Here is an 18,271-nt window from a genome sequence, read left to right as displayed (position 1 = left end):
ACAGACGAAATATTCATCTAAATACTTTTCATTAAACGGAGGTACAACTTGATCATTGAAAAGGACTTACCTAGATTCGTCAGGATCACTAGAACTAGTCTGCAATAATCAACAGTAAGTTTGACAAAATATTAGGAATATATATATATATATATATATATATATATATATATATATATATATATATATATATATATATATATATACATATATATAAATATATATATATATATATATATATATATATATATATATATATATATATATATATATATATATATATATATATATACAATGTTAAGCAACGTTACCAACGTTACGATGCCATTGGTAACGTTAGCAATGCTACGATAATATTAACATGTGTATTTTAAATCATTTTCCGTTTACCCTTTACACAAAATATAAAAAGGTACAAAATGGTACAGAACCTAACAAACTCACCTAACCTAACCTAGAAGTTCCCAGGTCACATACCCTAGCCGGGGCAGGCCCCGGGTCCCCTTACCAGGTCACAACCCCTAGCCTGGGCAAGCCCACGAACCACCTTCGCAGGTCACAACCCCTTGCCGGGGCAAGCCCCTGGACCCCCTTCCCAGGTCACAACCCCTAGCCGGGGCAAGCCCCCGGACCCCCTTCCCAGGTCACAACCCTTAGCCGGGGGTAAGCCCCCGGATCCCCTTCCCTGGTCAGAAACTTGTACTGGCAGGAGGTATTGTTGAAATGTGCACTATAAAGACATTAAAAATAAAGAAATTAATTACTTACTTTTATAACCCGGTGTAATGGTCTGTTTTTCCCCCCGTCCGAAATAACGGTTACCTCTACCAAGGAATGGGGGAATCTTGGCCCAGAGGGGGGGAATATCCTCCTGGGATAAAGTTCCCCAGGGATATATGTCCTGGGCCATATTTCCCCTGGAGGGAATTTCTGATGGTGGGGGGAAAACAGACCATTACACCGACCCACAAAGAGTCTAGGTATAATGATAAAAGGTTTAATAGATCAAAAGACTATAAAGTAGGGATATAGATAAACATACAGGTACAGATGATGTAGATCAAAGGTCTAATTCTGATTCACATGTCCAGTCTCAAAGCAGTAGTTTTAATTAATACTAATTCTATTGCTAGCACTTATGTAGTCTGTAAATATTTTAAGAAACCAGGTCACACAGTGTCTGAATGTTTTCGGTTGAAAAGAAAAGAAAAGAAAAGTATGGCTCTTGTAACTCTACCAAAGTCTCGTTATGGTGTGCTACTAGTAGAGGTTAACAGTAGAATTTACCAAATATTTTACAGGAAGCCTGTCAATTCCAGAATATTGATAAAGTTTACAAGCCATATACTGCTAAGGGTGTTTGTTGCTTTTGATGGTGGTTCACTACACCCTGTTTGTATCATGCGTGATACTGGTTGACTTGTGCCCAGTCACTTGTTTAGAGGGAAGTTGTCCCTGTGACTGAGCATTTGTTTATTGAGGAGTGTGCTCCCGTTGGTCAGTCGGTAAAGACTGCCATGCCAGTGACATGACACGATAATATTAACATATGTATTTAAAAGCATTTTCCATATACCCTTTACACAAAATATAAAAAGGGACAAAAGGGTACAGAACCTAACAAACCCACCTAACCTAACCTAGAAGTTCCCAGGTCACAACCCCTAGCCTGGGGCAAGCCCCCGAACCACCTTCGCAGGTCATAACCCCTTGCCGGGGCAAGCCCCTGGACCCCCTTCCTAGGTCACATATTACTTTGAAAGGGTGGTCTCCCAAAGGAGGTCGATACTGCAACATTAAAAAGGCAATAGGTGATCTTTACAGAGTTACTGGAACATACTTAAGGGGAATATATTTTACATTACAAAGGATTTTAGCATCTGACGTGGAAGTGAGTGAAGTGACCCGAAGGAAAGACTCCTCATTAGGTCCACGAAATGAAATGTTAACAGACAGAGTCTGTCAGTTGGAGAAAAAGTAGTTATAGCAGCAAGTCCCAGTAAGTAGAAGAGACTGGGAGAGCAGAGAAGTTGTTTTCCTTTAGTCAGAGAGAAAAGAAGTAGGTTTAAGCAAAAAGCTTATCCCAGCTCAGTGGTTGGAAGCTGGATCTGGTGGAGTAACTCCATAAAGTTTGGGATCCTGGTTAGGGACAGGACTCTGGTGAGGATCTTGAAGGCAATAAGGATGAGGTCTTCCAAGGGCAGTTACTCAACTTGTTGAGTCAGGGTTTGAGGTGGGTTGGAGGTCTTGGGTTGTGGAGTAAGTATTGCTTTCGGCTGGTTGGCTGGTACAGGTACAGGAGCAGTGGTTAGCTGGTGTTATCTTCTCTGGTGAGGAGATCACTGGTCCTTGGGGGGGTTGAGATGTAGTTGTCTTTGGCTGCTTTAGCGAGGAGGTGCTCTTCATCGCAGCTATCCTCCTAAGTCTTTCTGCACAGCGCTTGTTCCAGGCGTGGTGAAGCCTGGAGCAGTTAGGGCACTTGGGGTTTGTTTTTCTTCCATCCTTGTGGGCCTGCATGCACACTTCTGTGCTGTGACTCTGGGTGCATACTCCGAAGGTAATGGGGCCTTTGCACTCTCCTTATGGTGGCCATATCTCTGGTAGCAATAACATCTGAGGGGTTCTGGCGTGTATTCTTCGATGGGGAATGTCCCCTAGACTTCAAGATCCAGTGATGAAGGCACTGGACCGATGAAGGTGGCTATCAGCCCTCTGAGAGGGACATCGTTCTTGTTCATGCAGCGTACTGCCTTGTCTATGTTGCTGCATGAGGTAGCGATGGAGATAGACATGGTGATTGGGTATCTGGCGATGACTGCATTCCTCTGGATCAAGGCAGGGCCAAGCAGTGTCAGAGCTGGCTCCTCCTGGAGGGATCTGGCAGTATCCTAGTCGTTGGGGATGATGATAAGGTCACCCTTCCAGTTGGGACGAGCTGAAAGTTGCATGCCAGGCTTTGCAGCCATGGCAGCAACTATGGCGTAGGATATGGAGCTGTCGGTATGGGTGAGCCTGAACTTTGACAGTGGTTTCCTGAGTCCAGGCTTTGAAGCTGGGATGCTGCCAGCAGTGGCAGAAGCTTCCTGAAGGAGATGTGTAAGGCAGTCAACACAGTTACAGTCCATGGGATGATCCCCCTGAGTCACAGCAGCTTCAGTCTCCATGCCATTGGAGGACTCAGGCACCAAAGCTGGAGTGTGGACTGTAACTGCAACTGTCTGCTACAGAGTTGAAGGGACTGACAAGGACAAGGCTGAGCTCTCCGTCCTTGGAGTAACTAAAGGTGATGGTGAGGGTACAACTGGAGCTGGAAAAGGGCGTTCAGGGCTCTTCCATTTTTTGGGAGGGGGTGTTAGTCACCTCCCTGTTAGCTTTAAAGGTCCTGTATTGTTTTAGAACCTTGATATAGGGGATTTTGCACCCCTTGCAGCTGCATTTGACATGGTGTGTAGGCAGTGTTTTGTGGTCGACATCAGTGGTTCAGAGGCCTATTACAGTGAATATATGATTTCTTCGTTCCTGGTAAGCATTTTAGCTGTCACAGTCACATGAAGGATCATCGTAACGATCCTTGCAGTGGCGGGCGTCTTCGGAATAGAGGGACAATGCCCAATCTCCGAGATGGAAAACGGACATGGATGGTGAAACTCTACGGAGACCCCACTTAAAATTTCAGTCAGAGTGGATCTGCGAGAGAGAGAGAGGAGTTGTTGTCGGTGCGAGTGTTCGGCTGAGACTGAATAGGACTGTCTGTCTGTCTAGATTGCCCGGGCCTTGTACCCGGACGGGGGCTCTCTGAAAATAGGTCTTAGCAGGGGGAGGCAGAAACAAGAGAGACCTGACGGAACACTGCTCGTGTTTGAAGACATTCTTCAGCTACACCCTCTGTGACTCTGGACTTTAGTGACTACACACAACAATAAAGTATTTTGAAGACAAAAAAGACTGAATCAGATTTCATCATTAGAAGCGGAAGACATATTTCTTTCTGTCAACATTTTATATTGGAAACTATTCCATGTCATCTCTCCCTTGCTTCATAAAAATTTAGAAAGTCAACTCGTCCTACTTGGTAACAACTTTGTATGTGTGTCCATTAGTTTTAGTGTGCTCTGAGCATTCGGTGGATTTTTTGTAATACTGTAAATATCTACAATATGATAAATCTTGGATATAGTTTTATTTTCTGTTTGCTGGCTATTATTTTCATATTGCTGTTAATGTTTTGCTATAGTTTAGTAAAGTTTATTAGTAGATTTTGCATAACCTACATCATGTAAAATAGTTTGGGCTCCAGCCATGTCGTCCTGATGGAATTTCCTCCTTGGCAGCTTCTACTTGGTATATTTCTGCTAGTGATACACCAGAGAAATTTGACCTCTGAGGTATCAATGGAGTTTTAACCTCTGGAGCAAATATCCTTTGAGATATTGTGTATAAAAAAGGGATGTGTTAGTAACACGACATGGTTATCCTTCCCCAAATAGAGGTAACCTTGTCTCGAAGGATAAGGTAAGGGTAGGATACGTGGGCAAGGAAGCTGTTATAATTCCTGATCTCAATGTGCTACAACTAACACGTTTCCTGTTGATCCATTCCCCTTCGCAGTCTCCATCTTTGACGGTCACTTAAAGAAATTCTGACTGTTTTCTTGGCCTTTTTAATGAATTTTGATAATGGATGCTTCAGCTCCTTCCTCATCGACTAAGATGAGTTCACATTTTTTGTCTGTCGGAGAATTTTGTGTCTCCACCCAGTGTTTTATATTTATTTGCATACTTTTATTTTTCTAAGGCCGGCATGCAATCCGCTTAGTTATTTAGTCATATCACTGGAAGAATATATTTTACATTATTCTTTTAAATTGTGGTATGTTTATAGCATTTCCCCATCATTCCCTGATGTTTCTTGGTCGTTTTTATCATCATTGACTTGGGCTATCATACGCTAGTTGGCAACCATGCCTGGTAAATTTTCACTCATGCACCATCCCCTTCTTCTTTCACCTAACCTCAAAGGTTGAGTGAGGCTGTCTATCCTCCCATGCTGTCGATTCGTCACGGCGGGGAGCTACAGTCTTGAAGGTCGTTCTGGGAGTTGGATAGTGTTCTCAGGTGCCCTAGGGTGGCTATTTTCATTTTCCACTTAGCCTATATGTTTGGCGAGGTGGTACAGGTTTTCGGATGCTGTTCCCTGTGTCTACTTATTTTCAGCTATTGGAATGATTTACCCACTGTTCTGATACTAACTAGTATGTAGTCATTGAAATATTTCTTTTTTTACAGGTCGCCTGTAATAGGTGGGTCAAGTTGCCCTGTGGCCGAAAGACCTGCCATAAACATGCTGATTGTCATGTTTCCAAGGGATCCGTTGCAATCTGGGAACCACCCAAATGTCAGGTTTGCACGGATCTCCTTCACACCAACTTTTATGCTACTGACATCTCCTTGGATGTTCCAGATCGAAGTGGGAGGAGGCTCCGACACTAGGTAAGAGGTTTCCAAAACAGCTCTCAACATGATTGCCCTTATTTTCCTTCTCTGACGGTACCAGCACATCATGAGTATGACAGGATTTTTCAGTTATCATGGATGTTTTAGTAATCATGGGTCAAATTGTTTATCCTAGCCTCTTTACAGACATTGTATTTCCTATTTATATATACATAGCATATTGATTTTTTCTATTCATATTCTTGTTGCTGTTCTTCTTTTCCAACAGATATATCTCCACCTTCTCTCATGTAATGGTTTTGTTGACTATCCAAATGATAATCAGTTGTCTTTTCATTCTTTACTAGTATTAAGGAAGATTCACTTCTCGGATTTTCCCATTTCTAGACTTCGTCTGCTACAAAAGAAAGTGATGAGCTATTTGTATCCCAGGCACAACACTATTTATAAGCAAGAGGTTTTTTGAATGCAAATAATGTTAATCTTCAATTCTGTCTCAGGATGATTATACAGGTGACGAAATTTTGGTGTCTCCAACCCCCTCTCCCCTGAGAAGGGGCTAAGCAATTATCAAGAGCCCCGTTGGATATGCAGAGGAAATTTGGATAGAAGGAAACTGGAACAGGGAACAGTATTTGGACCAAAGTTAATGATAACCCTGATTAGAAATATTAGAATAAAGACCTTAATTTATGTAGATGATATAATATAAAGATAAAGAACCATTAGCAACTGCCGCAGTTTGGAAGAACTTAAGAAATTTACGTTTAGCACAAATCCACAGAAGTCTGCAGTGTTAGTAATTAGCAAAAAAAGAAGAGGAGGTTAAAAAGGTGATTATAGTGGTCAAAAATGGATAAATAGAAACAGTTTAAGAATATAAATAATTAGGAGAATGGTTCTTAGAAAAAGGAAACCATAGTCTCAGCATAAGCACAAGTGAAGTTAATATATAATACATGGTACGAGAAGTTAGGAAGTCTGGAGACAGTAACAGAGTAGGAAATTTAATGACATTGCTAGTGAGAATAAAGGTCTATGAGACAGTAGTATATACATGCATATGAGACAGTAGTACATACATTCATATACAAATGCAATTCCTTAAATCTGCGGGGTAGCCGACATCAAACAAATGAAACGAAAAAGGGGACCTCTCTTCTCTATGTTCCTCCCATCCTGACAAGGGACTCAAGCAAGTTCGGCTGGTACTGGTAGGGTGCCACAGCCCACTCTCTTCCGTTATCCACCACAGATGCAGGTTCATAACGCTTAATCCCCTACTGCTGCTACCTCCGCGGTCATTCAAGGCATCGGAGGAAGCAGCAGGGCCTACCGGGACTGTGTCACAATCGCTCGCCATTCATTCCTATTTCTATCACGCTCTCTTGCCTCTCTCATATCTATCCTACTATCACCCAGAGCTTTCTTCAATCCATCCATCCACCCAAACCTTGGCCTTCCTCTTGTACTTCTCCCATCAACTCTTGCATTCATCACCTTCTTTAGCAGACAGCCATTTTCCATTCTCTCAACATGGCCAAACCACCTCAACACATTCATATCAACTCTAGCTGCTAACTCATTTCTTACACCTGTTCCCACCCTCACTACTTCGTTCCTAACCCTATCTACTCGAGATACACCAGCCATACTCTTTAGACACTTCATCTCAAACACATTAAATTTCTGTCCCTCTGTCACTTTCATTCCCCCACAACTCCGATCTATACATCATAGTTGGTACAATCACTTTCTCATACAGATCTCTCTTTACATTCATGCCCAACCCTCTATTTTTTACTACTCCCTTAACTGCCCCCAACACTTTGCATCCTTCATTCACTCTCTGACATACATCTGCTTCCACTCCACCATTTGCTGCAACAACAGACCCCAAGTACTCAAACTGATCCACCTCATCAAGTAACTCTCCATTCAACATGACATTCAACCTCGCACCACCCTCCCTTCTCTTACATCTCCTAACCTTACTCTTATCCACATTAACTCTTAACTTTCTTTGACACACCCATACAAATTCTCTCACTAATCGGCCAAGCTTCACTTTCGCGTCTACAACCAGTACAATATCATCCTTAAACAACAACTGATTTACCTCCCATTCATGGTCATTCTCGTCTATCAGTTTCAATCCTCGTCCAAGCACTCGAAAATTCACCTCTCTCACCACTCCATCAACATATACGTTAAACAATCATGGGGACATCACACATCCCTGTCTCACTTCATCCCCTATCCTAACACATGCTTTATTACCTTTGTAGAAACTTTTCACTGCTTGCAACAACCTTCAACCACCTCCATTTAACACCATCACATTCCTCATTGCTTCCCTATCAACTCTATCATATGCTTCCTCCAGATCCATAAACGCAACATACACCTTCTCACATTTTGCTAAATAATTCTCGCATATCTGCCTAACTGTAAAAATCTGATTCGTACAACTCCTACCTCTTCTAAAACCACCCTCTACTTCCAAGACTGCATTCTCTGTTTTATCCTTAATCCTATTAATCAGTACTCTAACATACACTTTTCTGATTACACTCAACAAACTAGTACCCCTTGACTTACAACACTCATGCACACCTCCCATACCCTTATATAGTGGTGCAATAAACGCATAAATCCAATCTACTGGTACCATTGACAACACAAAACACATATCAAACAATATCACCAACCATTTAAATACAGTCACACCCCCTTCCTTCAATATCTCAGCTCTCACACCATCCATACCAAATGATTTTCCTACTCTCGTTTCATTTAGTGCTCTCCTCACTTCCTCTCTTGTAATCTCTCTCTCATCCTCATATCCCATTACCGACATCTCAACACCTGCAACAGCAATTATATCTGCCTCCCTGTTATCCTTAACATTCAGTAAACTTTCATAATATTCCGCTCACCTTCTCCTTACCTCCTCTCCTTTTAACCCTGGATAGGTACGGTGGGTCGTTTGCGACCCCGAGCGTCAAAAAAAAACAGGTTTTTCTCACGTGACTCACCCCTGTGACTGAATTTGTGGGTGATCGACCTGCAGGAGGTGTCTCCCCTACACGCTCTAGTAGTGTCCAGATGTGCATTGCTGTAGCTGTACTCCTTCCCCGATTTCTGAGACGCGTCGGGGTCGTTCGCGTCCGAGTTTACCCTTCTGAGGTAGTTTGCATAATTATCAAAGTTATTACGTATTATGAAATTGTCGTAGAATGGTGCAACTTGTATAGGTTATCAGTTGTGGAAAGTCTTGGTGGATTGTTTGGCTACCATGTGCATGTTTTTTTTTTTAGTTAAAATGTCGTTCATCACCGCGAGGACCATTTTACCGCGAGTGCCCCTTTTTCATTTTTTTTAATTTTTTTGCCAAGTCATTTTTCCGTAAGATATTGCCAAATAGTGTCGTAAAACTTTTGCTTGTTTAGTGTTGGAAAGTGTGTCTAGATGATCTGGCTACCCATGCATGACTTTGTTTTTGTCAGATACGACGTAGTTATTGGTATATTGGGTATTTAACTGCGGTTACCAATTTCTGTTTTTTTTTCAATATTTGTAAAAATTACTACGTAGTAAGGAATTGCCGTATATTATTCATTTTTTTTTCATGTTTATGTGTTAGAAAGTGTGCCTTGATGGTTGGGCTAACACGTGCATGTCTTTTTTTTTATCTGAGATGTCGTATATTAGAATGTCGGGCATTTTACCGCGAGTGTCCCTTTTTAATTTTTTTTAATTTTTTTGCCAAGTCATTTTTCCGTAAGATATTGCGAAATAGTGTCGTAAAACTTTTGCTTTTTTAATGTTGGAAAGTGTGTCTAGATGATCTGGCTACCCATGCGTGATTTTGTTTTTGTCAGATACGACGTAGTTATTGGTATATTGGGTATTTAACTGCGGTTGCCAATTTCTGTTTTTTTTTCAATATTTGTAAAAATTTACTACGTAGTAAGGAATTGCCGTATATTATTGATTTTTTTTTCATGTTTATGTGTTAGAAAGTGTGCCTTGATGGTTGGGCTAACACGTGCATGTCTTTTTTTTTTATCTGAGATGCCGTATATTAGAATGTTGGGCATTTTTCCGCGAGTGCCCCTTTTTATTTGTTTTGCATTTTTTTGCTTAGTCATGTTACCGTAAGGAATTGGCAAGTAGTGTCGCAAAACTTATATTTTTATAGTGTTGGAAAGTGTTTCTAGATGATCTGGCTACCCATGCCTATTTTTTTTTAGCCAGATATGGCGTATATATAAGTATGTGTTCGATTTTCCTGTGATTGCCATTTTTTCGTTTTTTCCCATTTCTTTCAAAATTACTACGTACTAAGGAACTATCACAGAGTAATATTTCATTTATATGTTTATTTGTCGGAAAATATGCCTTGATGGTTTGCCTAGCACGTGGCTGAATTTTTTTTTTTCTGAAATGCCGTATATTAGAATGGCCATTTTTCCACGAGTGCCCCTTTTTATTTGTTTTGCATTTTTTTGCTTAGTCATGTTACCGTAAGGAATTGGCAAGTAGTGTCGCAAAACTTATATTTTTATAGTGTTGGAAAGTGTTTCTAGATGATCTGGCTACCCATGCCTATCTTTTTTTTAGCCAGATATGGCGTATATATAGGTATGTGTTCGATTTTCCGGTGATTGCCATTTTTTCGTTTTTTCCCAATTCTTTCAAAATTACTACGTACTAAGGAACTATCACAGAGTAATGATTCCTCTAGATGTTTATTTGTCGGAAAATTTTGTTTACTTTTTTTTTTGATTGAATATCATCAAATTTTTTTAGCTAAAATATTGTTTTACATTTTTTTTTTCGATTTTATTTCCCTTCAAAAAAAATTTTTTGGGTCAGAATTTTAATTTTATAGTCGTAAAATAATCGACAATTATCCAGCAACCCACCATACAATTTTTATGCATATCCAATAATAATTAGATTAGTAAATAACACCTTGAAATTGACATACCCTTCCTACATTTCAAGTGGCAGATTAGGGAGTCTGAATCAGTGTGGTTGGCGGCCATTTTGTGGACATATCCGAAGCGTAAGCTGCCCTATCTATATATATTCTTGTTCCCTATAGAATTTGTGATATTTTTGTATATTTTTACCTGCATAAATATCATATTATATATTAAATATATGTATTTTTTTACGAAATTTCCAAGTACTCAAAAAATTACCTTTAGATATGGCCCCTGATATAAATGTAATTTACAAAATAATGAAGATTTTTTTACATATTTCTATTTTAGGATAACATATGTTTATTCCCTAAAAAAATTAGCCACTTCCTATTTCATTTGGGTACCCAAAAAAATTCATGAAATTTGGACAATTTTTTTTGGCCAAAAAAAGTTACCCTTTTTTTCTCATTTCAGATCTTCACCTCCATGGGTCTGACTTCATCCAAAATACATCAAGATGTGTCCTAAACATTCAAGAATCAATTCCTAAAAGGATTTGTGTATATATGTATAAACTTTTTTTTTATGAATTTTTATGTCAGGTCTTTTTTTTTTCTACTTAATTTTTTAAAATATTTATAATAAATAGTTTTTCTGCAGATGAGTAGTATTTATCTTTACAGTTGTTTTAAGCATTCATTGAAGTTTTTTTGGCAAAAGAAAAAAGGAGGTTACTGCAAAAACTGATTTTTCAAGAATTTTTTTTGGCGTCGGGGTCGTTCGCGTCCGAGTATACCCTTAAAGGGGTGTCCGAGGACCGTACCTATCCAGGGTTAATAACCTTCCATTTCTATCTTTCAATGTCTCTTCAATTCTTGAACCAGCCTTCCTTACTCTCTCCACTTCTTTCCAAAACTTCTTCTTATTCTCTTCATATGAATGACCCAATCCCTGACCCCACCTCAGTCAGATGCCCTCTTTGCCTAACTTACCTTGTGCTTTACTTCCACATTTTTCTCTCTATATCCTTCATACTTCTCTACACTATTACTCTGCAGCCATTCTTCAAAGGCCCTCTTTTTTTCTTCAACTTTTACCTTAACTCTTTCAATCCACCCTTAACTTCCCATCCTCATGCTGCCTCCAACAAACTTCTTGCCACACACATTACTTGTAATCCCAACAAAATTTTCTTTTACTAACTTCCACTCCTCCTCTAAATTACCAGTTTCTCTTACTTTCACTTTGTCATATGCCATTTTCAATCTTTCTTGATATTTACTTTTTACCACCGGTTTTATTAGCTCTTCAACCCCCACTAGCTCCCTTTTACATCTACCTACTCTATTTCCCCACTCTATTGCTACAACTAATTTTTCTTCCACCAAAAAATGGTCAGACATACCGTCAGCCATACCCCTAAACACGTGCACCTCTTTCAATCTTCCGAACGTTCTTTTAGTTATCAACGCATAATCCATTAACGTCTTTTCTACTACTTTTCCATTTGCCACTCTTACCCATGTATACTTGTTTTTATCTTTCTTTTTGAAAAAGTTAGAACCATCTCTTACTCAACACACATATATACCAGTATCTCGCCACTCTAATTTTCACCTGGTACGCCATACTTCCCAATGTCACCTTCTACCTCTCCAGCACCCACTCTAGCATTTAAGTCACCCATGACAACTACATAATTCCTTCTACCCAGTCCTTCTACACACCTAGTTAATTCATTCCAGAACTCATTCCGCTCTTCTTCACTTTTCTTACAACCTGACCCATACGCACTGACAAAAGCCCAACATTCCCTAACCAACCTAATTTTTACCTACATTAACCTAGATGATATCTCCTTCCATTCCAATACCTTACCTGTCATCCATTCACTCAGCAATAAAGCCACACCTTCTCTTGCTCTTCCCTTTTCAATTCCAGACACTCTACCAGACATTTCACCAAACATCACTTCACCTTTCCCTCTTATCTTTGTCTCACAAAAGCCAATATATCCATTCTTCTATTTTTAGACATACTTCCAATATCACATCTTTTACTCTCTATCGTACTACATCCGCGCACATTGAAACACCCCAAAACTAGAGTGCGGGGAGCAGTCACTCTCACCCCAGCTCCACCTCTTTGGTGTCTCACAGGATTATAACACAGGAATGGGGTTCCTAGCCCCCTTGTCCCGTCCCATTTAGTCGCTTCTTACAACACGCAGGGATTCGTTGGCGCTATTCTAATTGTTTTAATGGCCCCGCGGTCACAGTAGTAGTAGTATCTATAATGTTTGCAAAATATTGAGACATGTGATGTAAAAAAAGAAATGATAGAACTAGAGAGTATATAGTACAAAATCATGAACAGAATTTTTGAACGGGTTGCTACCACACCATACTGGGGGCTAATAGCAGAAACTGGAATATTGCCAATTGAAAATAGAATAGAGTGTAAAAGAGTGATGCTATTTCATAACATCAGATGACAAATGGCTAGTTAAGAAAGTAGTGAAAGATCTGTTGTTGTTGTGGTATTAAAGCCAACAATTCCTGTTGGCATGGGACTTTCCCCTGTTTGGCCGTAGGTAATCTGAAAAAATTCAATTGATAGAAATGGAAATTTGAAAGGTTTATAGTTGTAGGGACAGATGTGAACAGAGGAAGGATGATGGTGGTAGTGGAAGGGGGTCATCATGCCACGGATAGAGGTAGTTTGAAAAATTGTAAGGCATAGGGTCCCTGTCGAGTATTTTAGTTGTAGAAAATTTTATGGAAGAATACAGATGATGATGTATATAGGGCCTTACAGTGAGGGGATGAGATGAAGTTGAATGAACTTCCAGAGGTTACATTACCTTGATGGAGGTAGGTTTTAAAGCAATTTTCTATGAGTTTCAATATCCTCAACAATTGCTTTTACCAATGTGGCTGCAGTTTACATGGCGTTTTGTGAGTTAACGTCTGGTTGTAAGTTATCCCTTAGATACGATGTCTCCCTACATTCTAGTAGGTAGTGCATAAGGGCCTATTGTGGTATCTTTTCACAGTGTTCGCATGGTCTTACACTGTTTTCTAAAGTCTCCCAGGAGGCTTTGTAACCCCAGCCTTAATCTGTGAATACATACAGCTTGCTCTCTTGGTGTGTGCCTGTCAATGGGGGGAGGCACCAGATCGGTGGCCCACTTGTACCATGTGGCAGAAGGGGAGATATTTTCTATCCACTTGTGTAGGTCCTTGATCATATTTTCTTTGATATGTGGCTTAATTTTGTTGTGGATCTGTTGAAGCGCAGGCTGTATGTGCAACTGTACCCTGTCCATGTGTCTGTGCTTTCGGCTAGCTCATCTGCTTTCTCATTTCCTGACATTGCAATATGACTGGGAATCCTGTTGAGAGTCACAAGTCTGCCTCTTTCATTGTGCTGATATAGTAGTGACTTGATATCAGCTAGTAGACCTTTTTTTTCTTTGTTGTTTGCTTGTTGCAAGGCATGCATTGAGGATTTTGAGTCTGTGGATGACTACTGGTTTTTCTTCGTTTTCAAACGAATATTTCAGTGCTTGCTTTATTGCAACAAGCTCTGCCCGTATGATGGAGGCATTGTTGGATATTCTCCAGCAAGCCAAAAAGTTGTTGGAGTATACTGCAGCTCATGTTATTTGAATTCCAGGATCCACAGTGCCATCTGTGTAATAGGTCTGTGCCCCTGCAATTTCTATGTTTATGATTGCCTTCTGGGCTGCTGTTCTTAGTTCCTCCGTTGTGCAATCTTCTTTTGCCTTTGGAAGATTTGTATATCTGAAAGGTGCAATTTCCCTTTTCAAGGGTGAGATGTGCTGTGTGCCCTGGGTTGTGTCTGGGCTCAGTTGCAGTATTACTTCAGCTATTCCCAGTATCTTCAGGCTATCACTGTGGTCCATGCCATAGGAGCTTTAGGTGTGGATCTCAGGGTGATTTGTGAGTTCATCTCTTACCCTCTTCTTTGCTATGGAGTCTCTATCAGAGAGAAACATTTTTGCCTTGTGCTTGCGTTTCTCTGTGTAATCCTGTCTTCTAAGGTGGGCAAGTTGGTTTCAAGTCTGAGATTACACAGCCTTGTTCACATGGGTGCTCATAGCATGAGTCTCATAGCATCATTTTGTATTACCTCTAGAGTAACTCTTTGGGACTCTGTAAGATTTGTTAGGATAAGAGCAGCATTGTCCACAAGTGTTCTTGTACAGGTTAGGTAGTTCTTCTGTGTATGGTCATTTGCTTGGTCATTTAGAGAAGACATATATCTCATGGCTGCAAGCTTTCCATTTGATCTTTCCTTTGGGTACTTGATTTACTCCTTGGAGGTAAGTTGTTTGCCTATGACAACTCCCAGGTACAATAGCTGTCCAAATAAGAGAACCATATGGGGAATGTTAGGGAAAAAGTATCATAGAAATATACGATAAATATGATATTAAAATTGAAGAAGTAAGAAAGTATAAAAAGCGAGAACAAAAAAAAAAGAAATAAAAGCAAAGTGACAAATAAAATGAAAAGAAAAATAGAAGAAAAGAAAGCAGAGATGACCAAACTGGGGTCTGTGATTAGTAATGGCAGAAGAGATTACATAGAAGTTAACACTAATGAACCAGTAATGTTTATGAAAACAAGGTTAAATATGCTGGCATTAAAAGAAAATCATAGAAACAGGAATGATAAGGATAAACTTTGTTTTGTCGTGTAGGGATGCAGATTATGCTACTAAGCCCTCAACGGTTCAGTTTTCTTTGGTTTTGCTTAATCTTAGTTTAAGATAAGTTTTAGTGAAAATAGTAACCACATTATGAATGTTCTTCTTAAGTCTTGGAATTTACTTATTGATACTTTGGAAGTTCAAACTTGGATATTATAATGTTTCATTTTGTAATTATTGTTACCAATCTGTGTGTTAGGCGAAGTTTCAATTATCTGGAAAATCAGGAAATTGTAATACCAAATGTTGGAAAGGATGGCAGAAGTAAATACTAAACTGAATCAAAACAGTAACAAAGAATACAAGTAAAATGAAGCAAAAAAACTTTCATTTTATTATTTATTATACTTGGCTTTGTAGCTTATAAACTTCCAACCAACCTAAGTTGCACCTTGCATAATGATGAAAGTATTACTAATAAGAGCAGAAACAAAACTTTTTTCCTTCGTCTGTTGGGAGAGTCAAACGCTGGTCTTTCCATCTGAGTGAGTATGACTTTACCACTATACCACAAGACACCATCTTAAAAAAGGAAATGTCAGGGAAACTATATCTGCAGGAGAGTTGTGCTTGATCAGTGAGTGACACAGTCCAAGATGGAACTTTCCCGTCCAATATCAGTCAGAGAGTGACTGTGTAATGATGTACTCTTGAACAGCCTTGCTTACTGTTATCTTTTAAGATTTTGTTTTTGTTTTTATAATTATTCGTTAAAAAATTGATTGCAATTTTTGTATAACATTTACGAATAATTAGTAATATTTTGCATATGTAGTTTGAGAAAAAGAATTCAAAGTTTTAGAAAGAGTTGAATCAAGATTATCCATCCATTCGTGTATACAAGAAAAGCTCTTGGCGGATATCACAAACATTAAGGCTTTCCTGCTCGGGTATAAAATGCATTATCATATTAAATAAGTTGGTCTCCTGATGCCCTCTCACCTATGGGTGTGGGGGTTTTCCTTGTGCCTACTGTGGCCAGTTGGTAGTGTGAATATTCATCGACAAAGTTGGTATTGACGTATCATTTGATTTTAACGAACCTGTAATAAAAATGGCTCCTACCAGAGCTGGATTCAGGAGGGACAAACCTTTGAAAGACAGTTTTAAACCAAGGATTTATATGCAACAAGAAGAAAATCCGGTTTGAGGACTTATTCATTTAAGGGAAAATTATGTTTTCTTAGAGAGAGAGAAACCACTTCGTTCTTCTAAATGGTACTGCAGTCGTTCTGACTTCCAACCCGTCCGTTTCCACCTAATTAATTACTAAGACTATAACCATTCTTTCCCAAGATACCTCCATCCCTTTCATGTTCAAATCTATTCAATTAAATGTATTCAACGGAATAACTTCACAATAGGTAAATAAATTAAAATAAATTGCGATCTCACCATAAAGTGTTTATAGTTATGAGTATAAACCAGATAATTAGAATGGAACGAAAGAGTTTTCTTCGAAACATAAATTTCAGTACAGAGTCATTCTAATTTCTTATCAATATGTTTTCATAATAGTGAAAACCATCTTAATTATGATTGTAATACAATGACTGATAAGTAATTTTACATTTCATTCTAGATTTGAAACAACCGAATATTGTTCTCCAGTTTGTAGCATTGAATCAGAAAAGACCAACATATTATCCATTTTATTCATACAGCATTTTGATAACAGTATCTATATGAGGTATTGAACAATGCTTGGTTCTGGAACAAAAGTGCTGATGGATGTCCAGAGAACAATATTGAATTTAGGTAATTAAGCATTTAGTAAATAAAATCTGAAAGAAGAGAAAGAAGACCATAATACTAATTGCAAAAACAGTTTTCGTTTCATTATCATTTACTAAATGGTAAAAAAAGCAATTGACATATATATATATATATATATATATATATATATATATATATATATATATATATATATATATATATATATATATATATATATATATATATATATATATATATATATATATATATATATATATATATATATTCACAATGTAGGTAAACAGAAATAGTTCAAAGAAATTCTATCAAAGAGCAAATTTAAAGCATTGAGCTTGCAACTTATTACATCATCCTGAAATGGCAACGCTATCTGTAACCTTCCTAGATGTTTATATACCTGAATCAGTCTGATCCGATTAATTAATCCTCTCTTGATGTTAAATTCCAAAACCTCCTCCATATTGCACAATCCTTTGGGCTTTATTGCATCTCCCAAAGAGAACCGGTGTAGCAGGAAATTTTTCCCCCCTTACTGAAATTCCCCCCGGGAAAATTAGACTAGGATCAATTTCCCCCTGGGAAAAGCATCCCGGGCAGTTATTCCCCTAGGGGGATTATCACCCCTAAGATATTTCTCCCCCACCCTCCCTTACATAGAAACTATTTTGATGAATTAAATAATCAATGGTAAGTTTGACAAAATATTAGGAATATATAATGGATTTTGAGCGAAGTGGAAAATCTATTTTTGGGTGAGATAGCCATGTCGTCCTGATGGAAGGTTCCTTCAGTAGCTTCCCGGGGGTATATATGACTACAGTAGATATTCCCAGAGAATTAAACTAAAGGTTTCACAGAATTCTAACTTCTGGCGCGAGTACCCTAAAGGTTTCCCTTTAGGATATCGTATATCAACAGAGACGTATGCTTGACACGCCACATGGCTATCTGCCCCCCACATAGCGTTTACGCTCCGAGGGGGAAGGTGGCAAGTTATAGGAGGAGCTGTTGCAAAGTTATCCTCCTGCGTTACTGTTACGGTACCTCGCGACGTAAACAAACGGCAGCCATAGCTGTCTGCCCGCTTCATTCCGTATTCTGTAGCGATCCAGCATAGATTGTTTTTCCCAGTGTTCTCTATTTCGTTGCCTCATGTCGCAATCTTCAGCCTTGCGTTCTTCTGGAAAGTTGAGTACCCTGTTCTTGTATTGTTTGAATAAGCTCTGGCCGTAAAGTAACGATTTTTTATGCTTAAATCTTATGTTCTGTGCCTCGACCGGAGGCGTCATGTTACGACGCTGTTGTTCGTCCCGCATGCTTTATTGAATTAGCCAGAACATCATTCCCGGTCTAATTACCAATTATTATCATTAGTTATTTAGTCTTCATTGCTAGGAATTAGTTATA

General features: G+C 39.0%; 1 pseudogene; it reads right to left on the bottom strand.

The window, feature by feature from the left end:
• Positions 1–13,249: 13,249 nt before the first annotated feature.
• LOC137618623 (uncharacterized) lies at positions 13,250–14,318 on the bottom strand (annotated as a pseudogene).
• Between the last annotated feature and the right edge of the window lie 3,953 nt (positions 14,319–18,271).

Source organism: Palaemon carinicauda, chromosome 25 (assembly GCF_036898095.1).
Source record: "Palaemon carinicauda isolate YSFRI2023 chromosome 25, ASM3689809v2, whole genome shotgun sequence".
Taxonomy (NCBI): domain Eukaryota; kingdom Metazoa; phylum Arthropoda; class Malacostraca; order Decapoda; family Palaemonidae; genus Palaemon; species Palaemon carinicauda.
This window is presented reverse-complemented; position numbering and strand designations above follow the sequence as displayed.